Source organism: Arachis stenosperma, chromosome 3, assembly GCF_014773155.1.
Source record: "Arachis stenosperma cultivar V10309 chromosome 3, arast.V10309.gnm1.PFL2, whole genome shotgun sequence".
NCBI lineage: Eukaryota > Viridiplantae > Streptophyta > Magnoliopsida > Fabales > Fabaceae > Arachis > Arachis stenosperma.
The window spans coordinates 81,862,213-81,883,451 of NC_080379.1; positions in this window are offsets into that span (position 1 = coordinate 81,862,213).

The following is a 21,239-nucleotide window of genomic DNA, read 5'->3' on the forward strand; positions in this document are numbered from 1 at the left end:
ATCTATGTTACTCAGCTGGAGTCATCATAGATGGAGATGTCTCCATTGAAGAAGACAAGCCCATCACCAAGAAAAGGATGGAGCAAACAAGAGAAGTTCCTCACGGCCCTCAAGAAGAACATGAGGAAGTTCATCATCAACAAATGCCTCAAGGAATGCACTTTCCTCCCAACAACTATTGGGAGCAACTCAACACCTCCTTAGAAGATTTGAGCCATAATGTTGAACAACTAAGGGTGGAACATCATGAACACTCCATCATTCTCCAAGAAATAAGAGAAGATCAAAGAGCAATGAGGGAGGAGCAACAAAGGCAAGGAAGGGACATAGAAGAGTTGAAGAACATCATTAGTCCTTCAAGAAGAAGACGCCACTAAGGTGGATTCACTCCTTGTTCTTTATTTCTTTCTGTTTTCGGTTTTTAATTATTATGTTTATCTATGTTTTGTGTTTTTACTTCATGATCATTAGTATGTAGTAACCATGCCTTAAAGCTATGAATAAATTCCATTAATCCTTCACCTCTCTTAAATGAAAAATGTTTTAATTCAAAAGAACAAGAAGTACATAAATTTCGAAATTATTATTGAATTTAATTTAATTATATTGATGTGGTGACAATACTTTTTGTTTTCTGAATGAATGATTGAACAGTGCATATATCTTTTGATCTTGTTGTTTATGAGTGTTAAAATTATTGGCTCTTGAAAGAATGATGAACAAAGAGAAATGTTATTGATGATCTGAAAAATCATGAAATTGATTCTTGAAGCAAGAAAAAGCAGTGAAGAAAAAGAAGTATTCAAAAAAAAAAAAAAAAGAGGGCGAAAATTTCAAAAAGCAAGGATCCAAGGCTTTGAGCATTAATGGATAGGAGGGCCCAAGGAAATTAAATCCAGGCCTAAGCGGCTAAATCAAGCTGTCCCTAACCATGTGCTTGTGTCATGAAGGTCCAAGTGAAAAGCTTGAGACTGAGTGGTTAAAGTCGTGATCCAAGGCAAAAGAGTGTGCTTAAGAGCTCTGGACACCACTAACTGGGGACTTTAGCAAAGCCAAGTCACAATCTGAAAAGGTTCACCCAGTTATGTGTCTGTGGCATTTATGTATCCGGTGGTAATACTGGAAAACAAAATGCTTAGGGCCACGGCCAAGACTCATAAGTAGCTGTGTTCAAGAATCAACATGCTTAACTAAGAAAGTCAATAACACTATCCCAAATTCTAAGTTCCCCAGAGACGCCAATCCCTCTAAACTACAAAGGAAAAAGTGAGATGCCAAAACTGTTCAGAAGCAAAAAGCTACAAGTCCCGCTCATTTAATTATAATTAATATTCATTGATATTCTGGAATTTATAGTATATTCTCTTCTTTTTATCCTATTTGATTTTCAGTTTCTTGGGGACAAGCAACAATTTAAGTTTGGTGTTGTGATGAGCGGATAATTTATACGCTTTTTGGCATTGTTTTTAGATAGTTTTTAGTAAGTTCAAGCTACTTTTAGGGATGTTTTCCTTAGTTTTTATGTTAAATTCACATTTCTGGACTTTACTATGAGTTTGTGTGTTTTTTTGTGATTTCAGGTAAATTCTGACTGAAATTGAGGGATTTGAGCAAAACTCTGAAGAAGGCTGACAAAAGGACTGCTGATGCTGTTGGATTCTGACCTCCCTGCACTCGAAATGGATTTTCTGGAGCTACAGAACTCCAATTGGCGCGCTCTCAACGGCGTTGGAAAGTAGACATCCAGGGCTTTCCAGCAATATATAATAGTCCATACTTTATTCGACGAATGACGACGTAACTTGGCGTTGAACGCCAAGTACATGCTGCTGTCTGGAGTTAAACGCCAGAAAAACGTCATGATCCGGAGTTGAACGCCCAAAACACGTCATAACTCGGAGTTCAACTCCAAGAGAAGCCTCTGCTCGTGGATAGATCAAGCTCAGCCCAAGCATACACCAAGTGGGCCCCGGAAGTGGATTTATGCATCAATTACTTACTCATGTAAACCCTAGTAGCTAGTCTAGTATATATAGGACCTCTTACTATTGTATTAGACATCTTTGGTCTCAGTTTTGTTTTATTCTTCATCCTAAGAGGCTATTGATCACGTTTTGGGGGGGGCTGGCCATTCGGCCATGCCTGGACCCTTTGCTTATGTATTTTCAACGGTGGAGTTTCTGCACACCATAGATTAAGGGTGTGGAGCTCTGCTGTACCTCAAGTATTAATGAAGTTCTATTTTCTTTTATTCAAATCTCTCTTATTCTTATTCCAAGATATTCATTCGCACCCAAGAACATGATGAATGTGATGAGTTAGATAACCCTCATTATCATTCTCACTTATGAACGCGCGTGATTGACAACGACTTCCGTTCTACATGCAACAGAGCTTGAATGCGTATCTCTTAGATTCCCCAACAGAATCTTCGTGGTATAAGCTAGATAGATGGCGGCATTTATGAGGATCCGGAAAGTCCAACCTTGTCTGTGGTGTTCCGAGTAGGATCCTGGGAATCCGGAAAGTCTAACCTTGTCTGTGGTATTCCGAGTAGGATTCCGGTAATGAATGACTGTGACGTGCTTCAAACTTGCAAGTGCTGGGCGTTAGTGACAGACGCAAAAGAATCAAGGGATTCTATTCCAGTAGGAGCGGGAACCAACCAGTGATTAGCCGTACTGTGACAGAGTGCGTGAGCATTAGTTTTTACTGCGAGGATGGGATGTAGCCATCAACCATGGGTGATGCCTCCAGACTGATTAGCTGTGCGAGTGACAGCCGCATAGGATATTTTCCCGAGAGGATTGAAAGTAGCCACCGCTGATGGTGAACCCCTATACAAAGCTTGCCATGGAAAGGAGTAAGAAGGATTGAGTAGAAGCAGTAGGAGAGCAGGCGTCCTTGAGCTCTACAGCATCTCCATCCGCTTATCTGAAATTCCCACCAATGAATCTGCATAAGTATTCTATCCCTTTTATTATGTATTTTCTTTTTATTTTATAATTTATTCCAATAATCACAATTACCCTTTAATCTCCCTAACTGAGATTTACAAGGTGACCATAGCTTGCTTCATACCAACAATCTCTGTGGGATCGACCCTTACTCACGTAAGGTTTATTACTTGGACGACCCAGTACACTTGCTGGTTAGTTGAACGGAGTTGTGAATTCAGCTGCTGCCCCTTAGAAGCCTTCATCTCAAAATAATTAGAACAGTGATCACAATTTCGTCCACCAATAACCTAACTCCCACTTCAATCACACATAAATTTCTGCTCCGAGCTCTAATAGTCGTACCGTTTATGGCTACGCATCCGCAACGTCTAGCTCTACAAAGCCCAGTCAATAATTAGGTAAGAAAATCACTTCTGTATTCCAATTTCTTCCTTTCCAATTTCAAAAATTATGAGCAATCATTTTTCATGCTGAGAACCCTCGATTCTCATTCTATACGGATATTTGTAGTTTTCAGATGCAAGTCAGGCGACACCTCGCTAGGCGTCTGCAATTCTGCAGCGAAGTGGATTTTTGGGAGTTTATTCTGATATATAGTTTATACATGATTATATGTATAGAACTCTCCTGATAACTTGTTATATTTTTTACTTCTTAGAGCTTTATGGAGAACTAGGATTTATTATGTATGTATGTATTTTGGGTTTTGGGTTAAGTATATATGTATGTAAATATTCTCCGACCAGCTTTGGTTTTCCAGGATGAGTTAGGAGTTTGTTATTTTGTACTTTTGACCCTCTGTTCTTACTTTCTATATATAGATGTTTTTGAACTCTAGCTTTCTTCGTATGCTAGTAATCCTTAATCTTGAGTGTTGCACTTTTAATTTTGTGAATTTGTTTTACCAGTTTCAAGGCTCCTCGTATATTATATCTTTTTCAATATTATTATATATATAAGTTTTTTTTATTTTTGAGTCGTAGCATCCCGCCACCTCTGTTTTACATCCTAAGTGTAAAGTGCTGTGTGGTAGGGTGTTACATTATGGTATCAGAGCAGTTCATTCCTATATCACTTGTTTGGTGTGAACAAGAACCAAATGGCATCTTATGGGCGTGGACATGGGAATAGTCGAGGTCGGAGATGGACTGGTAACGAGGTAACATTATCGGTAGATAGTTTGACCAATTTCGAGACTACGATGACGAGTGTTGCTGCTGCCATTAGTGCTGTTGCTGCAGTGACCAGCCGAGCGATGGATAGGATGGAACTATAAACTAGAATTGGCAACGCCAGTGGTAATGAATATGAAGGTGAAAATAATGTTCGGAGTACAATGATACCAGTGAAGGTAATGGGTTATCCGGAGTTAACTAACACAGGTTAATCAACGGGAGAAAGCCCAAGAAGGACCGAGGTGGAAAGGAGTGATCTTTGAGAATCTTCCACAAAGAAAAATGGAAAGAAGATTACACCAAGGAGTCAAAGTTTCAAGAAGGATCATTTTGTCACTTCACATTCTCAATGCCGAAATAATGACCGAAGAAACGACAACCATCAGGGACAGGATTCAGAGGAGCAAACTAGTACTCAACTGGAAGACTTAAAGTGTCCGAGATGCAAAAAGTATCATCCAAATAGACCATGTAGGGCCGGACTAGGCGTATGTTACAAGTGTGGGAGACCAGGGCATATGTCTTGGAATTGTCCATACAGAGAATGCCGGGATGCAACCGAATTTGATTCTCACACACGAGGTAATTGCAAACTAGCAGTTGAATTTCTAACTTCCTTGCATACCATTAATTTGTAATATTCATTCGTGATGCATGACAAATTTTCATAATCGTGAAGTCTAAGTCGATGATTAGTTGAAGACTATTAGTTGTTGAGACAGAGTGAAATTTAATTAACCTAGAGGAGTGGCTAGGCTCTTGAAGGATAAAAATCAGAGTGATACAGCGGAAGCAGGGTGGATTATACCTAAGGAATCATAACTATTAAGAGCTACGCGGAGTTATCGTTTGAAATCCAGTGACGGTAAGCTACGAGGAAAGGGAGTGGAACAGATTCAACCTTTAGTTGTTAATCATTTAAGAGGCGAGTGAAGATGATGTCGAATTCCTATTGCAAGAAAGTTTTGAAGTAATTATTGAAGGTGTACCAAAATACCTATCTCAGAGAGAAAGTGAGTTTGCGATAGACTTAGTGTCGAAAGCCGAGTCAGTTTTGATTGTACCATAAGCGAAGACACCATTATAATTGGTAGAACTTAGGATTGAGTTGAAAGGAGTACTAGAAGAGGGAATTGTTTGACCAACTATTTCTCAATGGGAAGTGCCGGTTATGCCATAGAAGAAGAAAGAGAACGGCAGGAAGCTTTATGCGAGAGGGAATCTGCCACCGAATATTTGCGACTCGATCTAAACTTTTCTTTGGAACCTGCATTGAAACTCTATCCGGCGTTCTTCTTAAATGACTTAATCATCTTTCCAGTTTTACTCTTTACGCACATGAATCTTGTTTCTTCCTGGATGAGCCTGAGCTTGTCCTAATATAATCACGTAATCATTGGATCTTAGGGACTTGCTGTAAGAAGAGTTGCTCTTATTCGCAAACCATATTCATCAAAGTCTGTTGATGAGCGGATAATTTGTATGCTTTTTGGCATCGTTTTTAGTATGTTTTTAGTATCTTTTAGTTAGTTTTTAGTATATTTTTATTAGTTTTTAATTAAAATTCACTTTTCTGGACTTTACTATGAGTTTGTGTATTTTTCTGTGATTTCAGGTATTTTCTGACTGAAATTGAGGGTCCTGAGCAAAACTCTGATCCAGAGACCAAAAAGGACTGCAGATGCTGTTGGATTCTGACCTCCCTGCACTCGAAGTGGATTTTCTGGAGCTACAGAAGCCCAATTGGCGCGCTCTCAACGGCATTGGAAAGTAGACATCCTGGGCTTTCCAGCAATATATAATAGTCCATACTTTGCCCAAGATTTAATGGCCCAAACCGGCGCTCAAAGTCACCTACAGAAATTCCAGCGTTAAACGCCGGAACTGGCATAAAAATTGGAGTTAAACGCCCAAACTGGCATGAAAGCTGGCGTTTAACTCCAGAAAAGGTCTCTACATGAAATTCCTTCATTGCTCAGCCCAAGCACACACCAAGTGGGCCCGGAAGTGGATTTTTCTGTCATTTACTCATTTCTGTAAACCTTAGGACACTAGTTCACTACTTATAGGATCTTTTGACATTGTATCCGCACCTTATGATCTCATTACATTTTTACACATTTCTTTCCACAGTATGAGTCTCTAAACCCCATGGTTGGGGGTGAGGAGCTCTGCTGTGTCTTGATGGATTAATGCAATTACTACTGTTTCTTATTCAATCATGCTTGCTTCGATTCTAAGATAATACTTGTTCTTAATCCGGATGAATGTGATGATCCGTGACAATCATCATCATTCTCAACCATGAACATGTGCCTGACAACCACCTCTGTTCTATCTTAGATTGAGTAGTTATCTCTTGGATTCTTTAATCGGAATCTTCGTGGTATAAGCTAGAACTGATGGCGGCATTCAAGAGAATCCGGAAGGTCTAAACCTTGTCTGTGGTATTCTGAGTAGGATTCAATGACTGAATGACTGTGACGTGCTTCAAACTCTAACCTGCTGGGCGTTAGTGACAGACGCAAAAGAGGGATTCTATTCCAGCAGGGGTGGGAACCAAACCGGTGATTGGTCGTACTGTGACAGAGTGCGTGAGCATTAGCTTTCACTGCGAGGATGGGAGGTAGCTGCTGACAACAGTGAAACCCTACACAGCTTGCCATGGAAGGAGACTTGCGTGTTTGAAGAAGAAGACAGTAGGAAAGCAGAGATTCAGAAGATGGAGCATCTCCAAACCTCAACCTATTCTCCATTACTGCAATACAAGTAACCATTTCATGTCCTTTTGCTTTTTACAATCAATCCTGATAATTTCTGATATCCTGACTAAGATTTACAAGATAACCATAGCTTGCTTCAAGCCGACAATCTCCGTGGGATCGACCCTTGCTCACGCAAGGTATTACTTGGACGACCCAGTGCACTTGCTGGTTAGTTGTGCGGAGTTGCAAAAGTGTTATTGCAATTTCGTGCACCAAGTTTTTGGCGCCGTTGCCGGGGATTGTTCGAGTTTGGACAACTGACGGCTTATCTTGTTGCTTAGATTAGGACTGTTTTATTTTTGTTGGTTTAGAGTCTTTTAGTTGAGTCTAGTTTCATATTCTAAGTTTGGTGTCAATTGCATGCTTTTGTTTTTTTTTTCTTCTTTTAAATTTTCGTTTTTGCATGTTCTTAGTCCCTTTTTTATTCATAAAAATTCTAAGTTTGGTGTCCTCTTTGTGTTTTTCCTTTAAAATTTTCGAAAAAATTAGTGTTTGATTTCTAAAAATTTTAAGTTTGGTGTCTTTTTGTGTTTTTCTCTTTCCTCTTTTTAAGAATCAAATCTTTTTCATAAAAATTTTTCAATCATATCTTTTTAATTGCTGTTTTCAAAATATTTTTTTTACTAATTGATTCAGTTCTCAATTTACTTTGATCTTTTTCTCTTTTGATTTTCGAATTTTCATTTTAATTTTCCTTTATTTTATTTTAATTTTTTTCGGTTATTTCAAAAAATAAATAAAAATAAGCAAAATTTATCTCCTTGCAATCATTACCATTTCCCTTTTGTCCATTATGGACTTAAGTGGAATTAATCAATCCAGAAGGACTCTGGGGTCATATGCTAACCCCATTACAGCTGCATATGGGAGTAGCATCTGCACGCCCCCCATCAAAGCAAGCAGCTTTGAGCTAAACCCTCAACTCATTATCATAGTGCAGCAAAATTGCCAGTATTCCGGTCTTCCACAGGAAGAACCTACTGAGTTTCTGGCACAGTTCTTACAAATTGCTGACACAGTGCATGATAAAGAGGTAGATCAGGATGTCTACAGACTATTACTGTTTCCATTTGCTGTAAAAGATCAAGCTAAAAGGTGGTTGAATAACCAACCTACAGCAAGCAAAAGGACATGGAAACAGTTAACAGACAAATTCCTGAATCATTTTTACCCTCCAAAGAGGATGACACAGCTAAGGCTGGACATCCAAGGCTTTAAACAAGAGGATAATGAATCCCTTTACAATGCCTGGGAGAGGTATAGAGGTATGCTAAGGAAATGTCCCTCTGAAATGTTTTCAGAGTGGGTACAGTTAGACATTTTCTACTATGGGCTTACAGAAAAAGCTCAGATGTCTTTAGACCACTCAGCTGGTGGATCTATACACATGAGGAAGACAATTGAAGATGCTCAAGAGCTTATAGACACTGTTGCTAGAAACCAATACTTATATTCTAGCAATGAGTTCGTTCCAAAGGAGGAGGTCATGGCATTAGTCACTGATCCTAATCCTCAGGAACAGATGAATGAGCTTAATCAACAATTGCTTCTGATGACAGAACAGTTAGCAGAATTTAAAGAGATGCTCCATGAAACTAAAGTTGCTAATAAGAGCATAGAACTACAGTTGAATCAAGCAAAACAGCAAATATCTAAACAGATAACAGAGAAGTGTCAAGCAGTTCAATTGAGGAGTGGAAAGACCTTGAATAACGCTGCTCAAAAGAGTAAAAAGCCAAACAAGGAACAAGTGACAGAGGACAACCAAACCTCTATTCAAAATCCCTCTGAGGACAGTAAGAGCCCAGAGAGGAATATTGGCGTTCAAACGCCAGAAAGGGAAGGAAAACTGGCGTTAAACGCCCATTCCTTGCCCAGTTCTGGCGTTCAAACGCCAGAAAAGGGGGAAAAGTTGGCGTTAAACGCCCATTTTCCACCCATTCCTGGCGTCCAAACGCCAAGGGAGGATCAGACACCTGAGAGTGCTGACAGTAATCCCTCTAAAAAGGCTTCTTCAACCACTTCTGTAAGGAATAAACCTGCAGCATCTAAGGTTGAAGAATATCAAGCCAAGATGCCTTATCCTCAGAAACTCTGCAAAGCGGAACAGGATAAGCAATTTGCTCGCTTTGCAGACTATTTAAGGACTCTTGAAATAAAGATTCCATTTGCAGAGGCACTTGAGCAAATACCTTCTTATGCTAAGTTCATGAAGGAAATCTTAAGTCATAAGAAGGATTGGAGAGAAACTGAAAAAGTGTTTCTCACTGAAGAGTGCAGTGCAGTCATTCTAAAAAGCTTACCAGAAAAGCTTCAAGATCCTGGAAGCTTTCTGATACCATGCACATTGGAAGGCACTTGCACCAAGACAGCTTTATGTGATCTTGGAGCAAGCATCAATCTAATACCTGCATCCACTATCAGAAAGCTTAGGTTGGCTGGAGAAGTCAAACCAACCAGGATATGCCTCCAACTTGCTGATGGCTCCATTAAACACCCATCAGGCATAATAGAGGACATGATTATCAAGGTTGGGCCATTTGCCTTTCCAACTGACTTTGTGGTGCTGGAAATGGAGGAGCACAAAAGTGCAACTCTCATTCTAGGAAGACCTTTCCTAGCAACTGGACGAACTCTCATTGATGTACACAAAGGGGAAGTGACCCTGAGAGTCAATGAGGATGAGTTCAAGTTGAATGCTGTGAAAGCTATGCAGCATCCAGACACACCAGATGATTGCATCGGCGTTGACATTATTGACTCTCTGGTAGAAGAGATCAATATGGCTGAAAGCCTAGAATCAGAGCTTGAGGAGATCTTCAAAGATGCTCAAACTGATCAGGAAGAGCCAGAAGAGGCAAAGGAATTTTCAAAAATTCCTCAGGAGGAGGATAAGCCTCCTAAGCCTGAACTCAAACCACTACCATCATCCCTGAAATATGCATTTCTGGGAGAGGGTGACACTTTTCCAGTGATTATAAGCTCAGCTTTAAATCCACAGGAAGAGGAAGCACTGATTAAAGTGCTAAGGACACACAAGACAGCTCTTGGGTGGTCCATAAGTGATCTCAAGGGTATTAGCCCAGCTAGATGCATGCACAAGATCCTGTTGGAGGATAATGCCAAACCAGTGGTCCAACCACAGAGGAGGCTAAATCCTGCCATGAAGGAGGTGGTGCAGAAAGAGGTCACTAAATTACTGGAGGCTGGGATTATTTATCCTATTTCTGATAGCCCCTGGGTGAGCCCTGTCCAAGTTGTTCCCAAAAAGGGAGGCATGACAGTGGTTCATAATGAAAAAAATGAACTGGTTCCTACAAGAATAGTCACAGGGTGGCGCATGTGTATTGACTACAGAAGGCTCAATACAGCCACCAGAAAGGATCATTTTCCTTTACCATTCATAGACCAAATGCTAGAAAGACTAGCTGGTCATGATTATTACTGCTTTTTGGATGGCTACTCAGGCTACAACCAAATTGCAGTAGATCTTCAGGACCAAGAGAAAACAGCATTCACCTGCCCTTCTGGCGTGTTTGCCTACAGGAGGATGCCTTTTGGTCTGTGCAATGCACCTGCAACCTTTCAGAGGTGCATGCTCTCTATCTTCTCAGATATGGTAGAGAAATTTCTGGAAGTCTTCATGGATGACTTTTCAGTATATGGAGACTCATTCAGCTCCTGTCTTAACCACCTATCACTTGTCCTGAAAAGATGCCAAGAGACTAACCTGGTTTTAAACTGGGAGAAATGTCACTTTATGGTGACTGAAGGAATTGTCCTTGGGCACAAAATTTCAAGCATGGGAATAGAGGTGGATAAGGCAAAGGTAGAGGTAATTGAAAAATTACCACCACCTGCCAATGTTAAGGCAATCAGAAGCTTTCTGGGGCATGCAGGATTCTATAGAAGGTTTATCAAGGATTTTTCGAAAATTGCTAAACCTTTGAGTAACCTGTTAGCTGTTGACACGCCATTTGTGTTTGACACACAGTGTTTGCAGGCATTCGAGACCCTGAAAGCTAAACTGGTCACAGCACCAGTCATCTCTGCACCAGATTGGGCATTACCATTTGAATTAATGTGTGATGCCAGTGATCATGCCATTGGTGCAGTGTTGGGACAGAGGCATAACAAACTTCTGCATGTCATTTATTATGCTAGCCGTGTTCTAAATGATGCACAGAAGAATTACACAACCACAGAAAAAGAATTACTTGCAGTGGTCTATGCCATTGACAAGTTTAGATCCTACTTAGTGGGATCAAAGGTGATTGTGTACACTGACCATGCTGCTCTTAAATACTTACTCACAAAGCAGGATTCAAAACCCAGGCTTATAAGATGGGTGTTGCTTCTGCAAGAGTTTGATATAGAAATAAGAGACAGAAAAGGGACAGAGAACCAAGTGGCTGATCATCTGTCTCGGATAGAACCAGTAGCTGGGACGTCCCTCCCTTCTACTGAGATCTCTGAGACTTTCCCAGATGAGCAACTCTTTGCCATTCAGGAAGCTCCATGGTTTGCAGATATGGCAAATTATAAAGCTGTGAGGTTCATACCCAAGGAGTACAGCAATGTGCAAAGAAAGAAATTAATTTCAGATGCCAAGTACTACCTTTGGGATGAACCATATCTCTTTAAGAGATGTGCTGACGGAGTGATCCGCAGGTGTGTACCCAGAGAGGAAGCACGAAGGATCCTGTGGCACTGCCATGGATCACAGTATGGAGGGCATTTTGGAAGTGAGCGAACAGCTACTAAAGTTCTCCAGTGCGGCTTCTACTGGCCTACTCTCTATAAAGATTCCCGAGAGTTTGTGCGTAACTGTGACAGTTGCCAAAGAGCTGGTAACCTGCCTCACGGATATGCCATGCCTCAACAAGGAATATTAGAGATAGAATTGTTTGATGTATGGGGAATTGATTTCATGGGACCATTCCCACCATCATACTCAAACACTTACATTCTGGTGGCAGTGGACTATGTATCTAAGTGGGTAGAAGCAATTGCTACACCCACTAATGATACCAAGACCGTGCTGAAATTCCTCCAGAAAAACATTTTCAGCAGGTTTGGCGTCCCCAGAGTGCTAATCAGTGATGGGGGCACTCATTTCTGCAATAAACAGCTATACTCTGCTATGGTTAGATATGGAATCAGCCATAAAGTGGCAACTCCATATCACCCACAGACAAATGGGCAAGCTGAAGTCTCTAACAGAGAGCTAAAAAGAATCCTAGAACGGACTGTGATAGCCCGAAGAAAGGATTGGGCAAAGAGCTTGGATGATGCTCTGTGGGCATACAGAACAGCATTCAAGACTCCTATAGGCACTTCTCCATACCAACTGGTGTATGGGAAGGCCTGTCATTTGCCTGTGGAACTGGAACATAAAGCCTACTGGGCAACCAGATTCCTAAACATGGATGCACAGTTAGCTGGTGAAAAAAGACTGCTCCAGCTAAATGAGCTAGAGGAGTTCAGACTCAATGCCTTTGAAAATGCAAAAATTTATAAGGAAAAGGCAAAGAAGTGGCATGACAAGAGATTGTCAACCAGAGTCTTTGAGCCAGGACAAAAAGTTCTGCTCTTCAACTCCAGGCTCAAATTGTTTCCAGGAAAACTCAAATCCCGGTGGAGGGGTTCGTATGTGATTACAGGAGTATCACCATATGGATATGTTGAGCTTCAGGATATTGATTCTGACAAGAAGTTCATTGTTAATGGACAGAGAATCAAGCACTATCTTGAAGGAAATTTTGAGCAGGAATGCTCAAGACTGAGACTTGAGTAATTCTTAGCAGAAGTCCAGCTAAAGACAGTAAAGAAGCGCTTGCTGGGAGGCAACCCAATCATTAGGAAGGCATATGATTAGTTCTTACAGAGGCAAGTATCAAAAATGAAGGAATTCACAGAGTTACAGAAGGATTCAGCTCAAAAAGCAGAGAAAATGAGCTTACTGGCGAAAAAACGCCAGTAAGGGGCATTTTGGGCGTTAAACGCCAGAATGGGCACCATTCTGGGCGTTTAACGCCAGTAATGGTACCATTTTGGGCGTTAAACGCCAGAATGGGCACCATTCTGGGCGTTAAACGCCAGAATGGGCACCATTCTGGGCGTTAAATGCCAGAATGGGCACCATTCTGGGCGTTTAACGCCAGGTGTGCAGCATCCTGGGCGTTTTGAAAAAAACGCCCAGTGACAAAGGCTTTCTGGCGTTTAACGCCAGCCAGGGCACCTGGCTGGGCGTTAAACGCCCAAAAGGGGGAGCAAATGGGCGTTAAACGCCAGAATGGGTGCCATTCTGGGCGTTTAACGCCAGAAAGGTGGGGGGACCACATTTTTGTTTTCAACTCAATTTTTTTCAAACTTTCCTCTTTTTAAACATACTCTTCTACATAAATGCACTTCAACCTTTCATTATTCACTTTCAAATCTTCACAAATCAAAACCATTCTTCAAATCCATTTCAAATTAATCACAAATCTTCTTCAAAAACTCACCCTTTTCTCAATTTCTTTTCAAATCTTCTCAAATCTCCTTTCAAATTTTTTTTCTTTTTTTCGAAATCTCTTCTCCCCTCCCTTATAAATTCACGTTTGGAACCCCCTTTGCCCACACCATTCGAATTTTCTCTTCCTCCCCCTCTCTTCTCTCTTTCCTTTTGCTTGAGGACAAGCAAACCTCTAAGTTTGGTGTGCTTTTCCGTGATCACTAAGCCAAGATTCATCAATATCATGGCTCCTAAGGGAAAACAAACCAATTTAAGAGGCAAGAAAGAGAATAATCCAAAGAATCTTTGGAATGAAGAGAAGTTCTTAACCAAAGAACATGAAGACCATTATCATAAAATAATGGGTCTGAGGTCAGTGATCCCGGAAGTTAAATTTGATCTGAAAGAAGATGAATATCCGGGGATCCAAGAGCAAATTCGAAACAGAGGATGGGAAGTTCTAACCAATCCTGAGACAAAGATTGGAAGGAACATGGTTCAGGAATTCTACTCAAATCTGTGGCTAACAGATAAGCAGAGAATGACTGGAACCGCTTACCATACCTACAGAACCATGGTCAGAGGGAAAGTTATATACTTTCATCTGGACAAAATAAGAGAAATCTTCAAGTTGCCTCAACTGCAAGATGATCCTGATTCCTTTAATAGGAGGATGGTGAGAGTAGATAAGGGGTTGGATCAAGTTCTAGAGGACATATGCCTCCCTGGAACTAAGTGGATAACCAATTCTAAGGGTGTCCCAAACCAACTCAAGAGGGGAGACCTCAAGCCAATTGCAAGAGGTTGGCTAGACTTTATTGGGCGTTCCATATTGCCCACTAGCAACCGTTCTGAGGTCACCATCAAGAGAGCAGTGATGATTCATTGCATTATGCTTGGAAAAGAAGTGGAGGTTCATCATGTGATTGCTTGTGAGATCTACACCATTGCAAATAAGAACTCCACTGAAGCCAAATTGGCTTATCCAAGCTTGATTTCCTTGCTCTGTAAAGAGGCTGGGGTGAAGATGGGAGTAGATGAGTTCATACCCATTGAACACCCAATCACCAAGAAGTCAATGGAAGGACAAGTGCAAGACAACTCCATCAAGAGGAGGGCGCAGGAATTCCTCCCTGAATTCCCAAGAATTGACTACTGGTCCAGCCTAGAAGCATCTATCACCAAGTTGCAAGAGACTATGGAGCAACTGAAGGAAGAACAGCAGAATCAGAACTGCATGCTTTGCAAATTGCTAAAGGAACAAGAGAAGCAGGGGCGTGAACTCCAAGAGTTGAAACGCCAAAAGCTCTCCTCTCAAGCTGAGGGAGCATCCACTTCTCAAAATCAAGGTTGTTGAGTTCTAACTCTGTGAAAACCTCTATCATTAGGAGCCTATTTTGTTGTTTTTCTTGTCTTATTTTCTATTTTTATTTTTAGTCTCATCTTATATCTATATTTGAGTCTTGTTCTTAGTTCATAATTAATAAAATTTATGCCTTAAAGTTATGAATGTCCTATGAATCCATCACCTCTCTTAAATGAAAAATGCTTTAATCACAAAAGAACAAGAAGTACAGGATTTCGAAATTTATCTCTGAAACTAGTTGAATTAGCTTGATGTGGTGACAATACTTTTTATTTTCTGAATGAATGCTTGAACAGTGCATATGTCTCTTGAATTTGTTGTTTTAAGAATGTTAAATTTGTTGGCTCTTGAAAGAATGAGGAGAAAAAGAACTGTTATTGAGGATCTGAAAAATCATCAAATTGATTCTTGAAGCAAGAAAAAGCAGTGAAAAAAAAAATTTCGAAAAAAAAAAAGAGAAAGAAAAAGAAAGAAATAAAGTGGTGATCCAAAGCAAAAAGAGTGTGCTTAAGAACCCTGGACACCTCTAATTGGGGACTTTAGCAAAGCTGAGTCACAATCTAAAAAGGTTCACTCAATTATGTGTCTGTGGCATGTATGTATCCGGTGGTAATACTGGAAGACAGAGTGCTTTGGGCCACAGCCAAGACTCATACACTAGCTATGTTCAAGAATCAATATACTTAACTAGGAGAATCAATAACAATATCTGAGTTCTGAGTTCTTATAGATGCCAATCATTCTGAACTTCAAAGGATAGAGTGAGATGCCAAAACTGTTCGGAGGCAAAAAGCAACTAGTCCCGCTCATCTAATTGGAGCTATGTTTCTTTGATATTTTGGAGTCTATAGTATATTCTCTTCTTTTTATCCTATTTTGATTTTCAGTTGCTTGGGGACAAGCAACAATTTAAGTTTGGTGTTGTGATGAGCGGATAATTTGTATGCTTTTTGGCATCGTTTTTAGTATGTTTTTAGTATCTTTTAGTTAGTTTTTAGTATATTTTTATTATTTTTTAATTAAAATTCACTTTTCTGGACTTTACTATGAGTTTGTGTATTTTTCTGTGATTTCAGGTATTTTCTGACTGAAATTGAGGGTCCTGAGCAAAACTCTGATCCAGAGACCAAAAAGGACTGCAGATGCTGTTGGATTCTGACCTCCCTGCACTCGAAGTGGATTTTCTGGAGCTACAGAAGCCCAATTGGCGCGCTCTCAACGGCATTGGAAAGTAGACATTCTGGGCTTTCCAGCAATATATAATAGTCCATACTTTGCCCAAGATTTGATGGCCCAAACTGGCGCTCAAAGTCACCTACAGAAATTCCAGCGTTAAACGCCGGAACTGGCATAAAAATTGGAGTTAAACGCCCAAACTGGCATGAAAGCTGGCGTTTAACTCCAGAAAAGGTCTCTACACGAAATTCCTTCATTGCTCAGCCCAAGCACACACCAAGTGGGCCCGGAAGTGGATTTTTCTGTCATTTACTCATTTCTGTAAACCTTAGGACACTAGTTCACTACTTATAGGATCTTTTGACATTGTATCCGCACCTTATGATCTCATTACATTTTTACACATTTCTTTCCACAGTATGAGTCTCTAAACCCCATGGTTGGGGGTGAGGAGCTCTGCTGTGTCTTGATGGATTAATGCAATTACTACTGTTTCTTATTCAATCATGCTTGCTTCGATTCTAAGATAATACTTGTTCTTAATCCGGATGAATGTGATGATCCGTGACAATCATCATCATTCTCAACCATGAACATGTGCCTGACAACCACCTCTGTTCTATCTTAGATTGAGTAGTTATCTCTTGGATTCTTTAATCGGAATCTTCGTGGTATAAGCTAGAACTGATGGCGGCATTCAAGAGAATCCGGAAGGTCTAAACCTTGTCTGTGGTATTCTGAGTAGGATTCAATGACTGAATGACTGTGACGTGCTTCAAACTCTAACCTGCTGGGCGTTAGTGACAGACGCAAAAGAGGGATTCTATTCCAGCAGGGGTGGGAACCAAACCGGTGATTGGTCGTACTGTGACAGAGTGCGTGAGCATTAGCTTTCACTGCGAGGATGGGAGGTAGCTGCTGACAACAGTGAAACCCTACACAGCTTGCCATGGAAGGAGACTTGCGTGTTTGAAGAAGAAGACAGTAGGAAAGCAGAGATTCAGAAGATGGAGCATCTCCAAACCTCAACCTATTCTCCATTACTGCAATACAAGTAACCATTTCATGTCCTTTTGCTTTTTACAATCAATCCTGATAATTTCTGATATCCTGACTAAGATTTACAAGATAACCATAGCTTGCTTCAAGCCGACAATCTCCGTGGGATCGACCCTTGCTCACGCAAGGTATTACTTGGACGACCCAGTGCACTTGCTGGTTAGTTGTGCGGAGTTGCAAAAGTGTTATTGCAATTTCGTGCACCATCTGTTGAGACTTCTTTTGAATTTATACGCTCTGTTCTTTCTACGAAAGGTCCTTGATTTGAACTCTTTTCTTGAGATGCACCTAGGTTCCCCTTCTTGTGTATTCCATTATCTCGGTACAACTCTATTTGACCGTATACAAGATTTTCTTTCTGATTTCTCACGAAGATCATTCGTATTGTTCGTTCGTCTTTCAAGCTTAATGTCTTTTTGAAAATCAACTCGAGCTTATATTAGTATCGCGTATGAATCCTAGTTGTAACCATTGAGAAGTTGATTCCTTAGAGCAAGACTTTTGGGACATGAAAGGTGAAACATGTAAGTGTGCGCCATTGGGAGGAGTTTTGGAGCTTTAAATTCTTACCGACCGTAATGCCTATGAGTAAGTTAACACGCCAAAATTCACCGTTTGTATGGATTCCTAAATGTGAAGAGAGCTTTCGAATCTCGAGAGAAAGATTAACCTCTGTGCTAGTAGTCAAAATACCCAAACTAAATTAACTACTCGGAATTATTACGATGCATTATCAGAGGGGTTTAGGATGCGTGCGAATACAACATTGTGAAGTGGTGACAGACGCCTGAGCAGGAAGTCTTTGAGTACTGCTTGGATGACCAAAGAGAAATAACTGTTATTTAAGTTAAGTTCTTAAATTGGGTGTTGATATAGTCGATGGAGGTATCAGATTGAACCAATTACGAATTACTAGAGATCGTAAGGTCGAGAACTTAGCGAGCGCAATAATGGTGATAAGGATCTATTAAGGGTATTGAAGCCTGTTGAATCAAGAAGATACCAAGATAGAATTTTGTGTCAAAATCGGAGGTTGAGACGAAAAACTATTATCTGAAGCGCACAAGAGAGGATTTCTGAATTTACCCTGAAATTACAAAAATGTACCACGAATCAAAGAAAATATTTTGTGCGGCCAGAAATGAAGAACGAACTGGCGATGCATGTGATTGCGTGTTTGATGCATGAGAAAGTAAAGAGTGACCCACAGAAGCCATTCAGAATGCTGCAACCGTTGAAGATTCTACACTGAAAGTGAGGAAGGGTAGCTATTGTTTTCGTAATAGATTGCCGAGGTCTAGGAGAAAATGTGATGCTGTTAGGTAATCGTGGATCAAGTGACCAAGTCCATTCCGTCCATCAGTGCAAACAATTTATCGGGGATATTAACAAAACTATACATCAGGATGAAGGTGAGGCTTCACGGGGCATTAAATTTCTCTGTATTGATTGGAAATTGGAACATCGAACACTTTTAGTTCCTGAATTCGATAGCCGAGACAACAGAGAAAAGCTACGTAAATTAAAATTAAAATTCTCACTATGAAAAGCTGATAGACGAGTTATGCGGACCTGAATTAATGGCAAGGACGGACTATTTCAGATTTTGGAGAGAATTGAGACATTGGCATATCGGGTAACTCTAATCCCACATCTTTCGAACCGGTACGACGTATTTCACATCTTAGTTTCAGGAGTACACTTCTGATGTCAATCACATATTAGAACTTGAACTAGTGCAACTAAGAGAGGATCTAAGGCTTCAAGTAACCTCGGTTGGAATTTATAATATGATACCGTTGCCAAGCAGCTATGCAGAGGAGGAGTTACATTAGTATAGGATGCCGAGGATGGAGCTAGAATTGGAGAACACACCTAAGAATTCAAATCGAATATTCGAAAGGAGTACCCATGTAACACCCTCACTATCAAAACATCACGCTTCTGGCTGGGCCACTCTGATAGCTTGGATATTACGACAACTCTAAATATATTTAATACTAAAATATGAGCCTGTTTAAAACTTAAAACCGTATATCCTTGTAAAAAAACATTTCCATTGAAAACATATACATAAGAATAAACTTACAAGCATACATATCATCAATTCCTATCCCTCTTACAAATTTGGTAAAGATAAAGGCGAGGGAAAAATAATAACTAAGATAATACAAAAACACCGAATAACAGAAAAACTAATAAATTTCTCTGAAACTTCTTCATCCATATCTTTAAAAGAAAAAACTTGTAGGGGAGTGAGAACATCGTCCTCGAAAGGGTTCTCACTATAGGGTTACAGAATTGCTATAACAAGATACGTAATATAAAACTATTTTTAAGGTACAGTGATCATTGTTCGTCTTATGTACATTCTCAAAGCACTTAGGTTCACATTCAAAAATTCAAAAATATGTTTTAAAGGAATCTTGATAAATTTCTCAAAATAATAAAACCTTTTTCCTTGTAAAAGCTCAAAAGTTTTTCCTGGACAGTACGAATGGCCAACATGTCCCAAGCATAGGTTCAATTAAGTCTATGCTGTAAGAGTTTGATTTCTCATACTTTACTAGACCACAACATGAAAGTAGTTACCTACGCGGTATAAATGATCATCCTGTTCCAAGCATGGGTTCATTAAGTCTATGCTGAACCAGTTAGATACTTTATACAGAACTAGACCTCAAACATACCAATCACGGCCTCAGGCCCATCCAATCCAACATGGCCCCTGACCCAAACAACTCAGTCATCAACCAATTCATCACAAACCAATCAATTCAAACACAATCACAATTAATCTGGTTCAAGCACAATCAAGAGCAATTACAACAAGTATAATGGTTAGCAGTTAACATAAGTATTCACATAGGCAAACCAATTACAATATGCACACCCAAACAATGTCACATAGATACAAATAATGAATGTCTGTCCTACTGGCTGTGATATCACATTGTCGGTTCAATTATCAACTCGACACATTCCCGTGGGAATGTTGCCTTTCGATCACGTATAAATGAAAACCTTTTGGGATAACGTGCCCGCCACACGGTTCAGGATGTCAGTGTCTGCACACTCCTGTGATCCAAAAGGATATGAGCGGGATACTCTGCCTCCGACCTCACATTTCTCAGCATAAGTGGGACATACCTGGCCCTTACGCCCACCAAATAATATCTCATCAATAACAAATCTGTCAACATAAGCGGAACGAACCTGGCCCTTATGCTTACAACTCAGCGCAAGCGGGACGAACCAGGTCCTTACGCCTACCGAACAATAACTCATCATCCTCGATAATATCCAAGATCAATGAGGTTCAATGTCTTATTTCAAAAATCATTCTAAATCATGACTTGGCCATAAAATTCCTTAGCAGATCTGAAGAGTTTAAGGGAAAGCAACCGACTTTATTCTTTTCAATTTCAGTAAAAATTCTTAAAAATCATGGTGTTCTTAATTTGAATTATGCAAAGGAAGTTTCTAAACCAAATCAAAACTAAACCATCTGAATTTAGAAGTTCCAAACCAATTTAAAACCCAAGATCTAATCTCAATTTCATTCTTGAAACCAATTCTTTCAACTTTTTTCCAAAATATCATAAAACGGTATCATTTAATCAAAGTCCAATTTCTTGTAAATTCATTAAAGCTCATCTAAATAAAATCCTTAAGTCCAACTCAAAACATAAGCCCTTTTTATATAAAATTGATCTTACAACATAATACTTTTCTTAGGTAATTTAAAATCGTAAAGTAATCCTTTTCCGAATAAATCGAACTCAAAATATATGATTTTCTCAAATAAATTAAATTAAAAGCATAACCATTTTCTTAATAAATCATATAATACAAGTTCTCAAATTCAAACCTTTTCTAAATAACATTTCAAACAAAGTTTCAGTTTTTATAGAAAATTCGGCAGCACCTCCGATAAAACTTGGACTTTGCCACCCTTTTTGGGTCCCAACCAAACCAATCGTCAACCCTCTCCAACGGGTTCAAGACCAAATCAGTTTCCAATAAAACCGAATCTAGACTTTCAAACATTAAAATCATTTCAAATCAAACCAATCAGAATCTCCATTTTGACAAAATCTGACATTATTTAATGAAACAGGCAACATCTTCATCCAAGACAAATCAGACCATTAATCGCTAGAAATTATGTAACATCCCGCATTTTTGAAAATCTAAATATAAATAAATTGTGATTTTATCTTGTTAAGTTTAAATTTTATA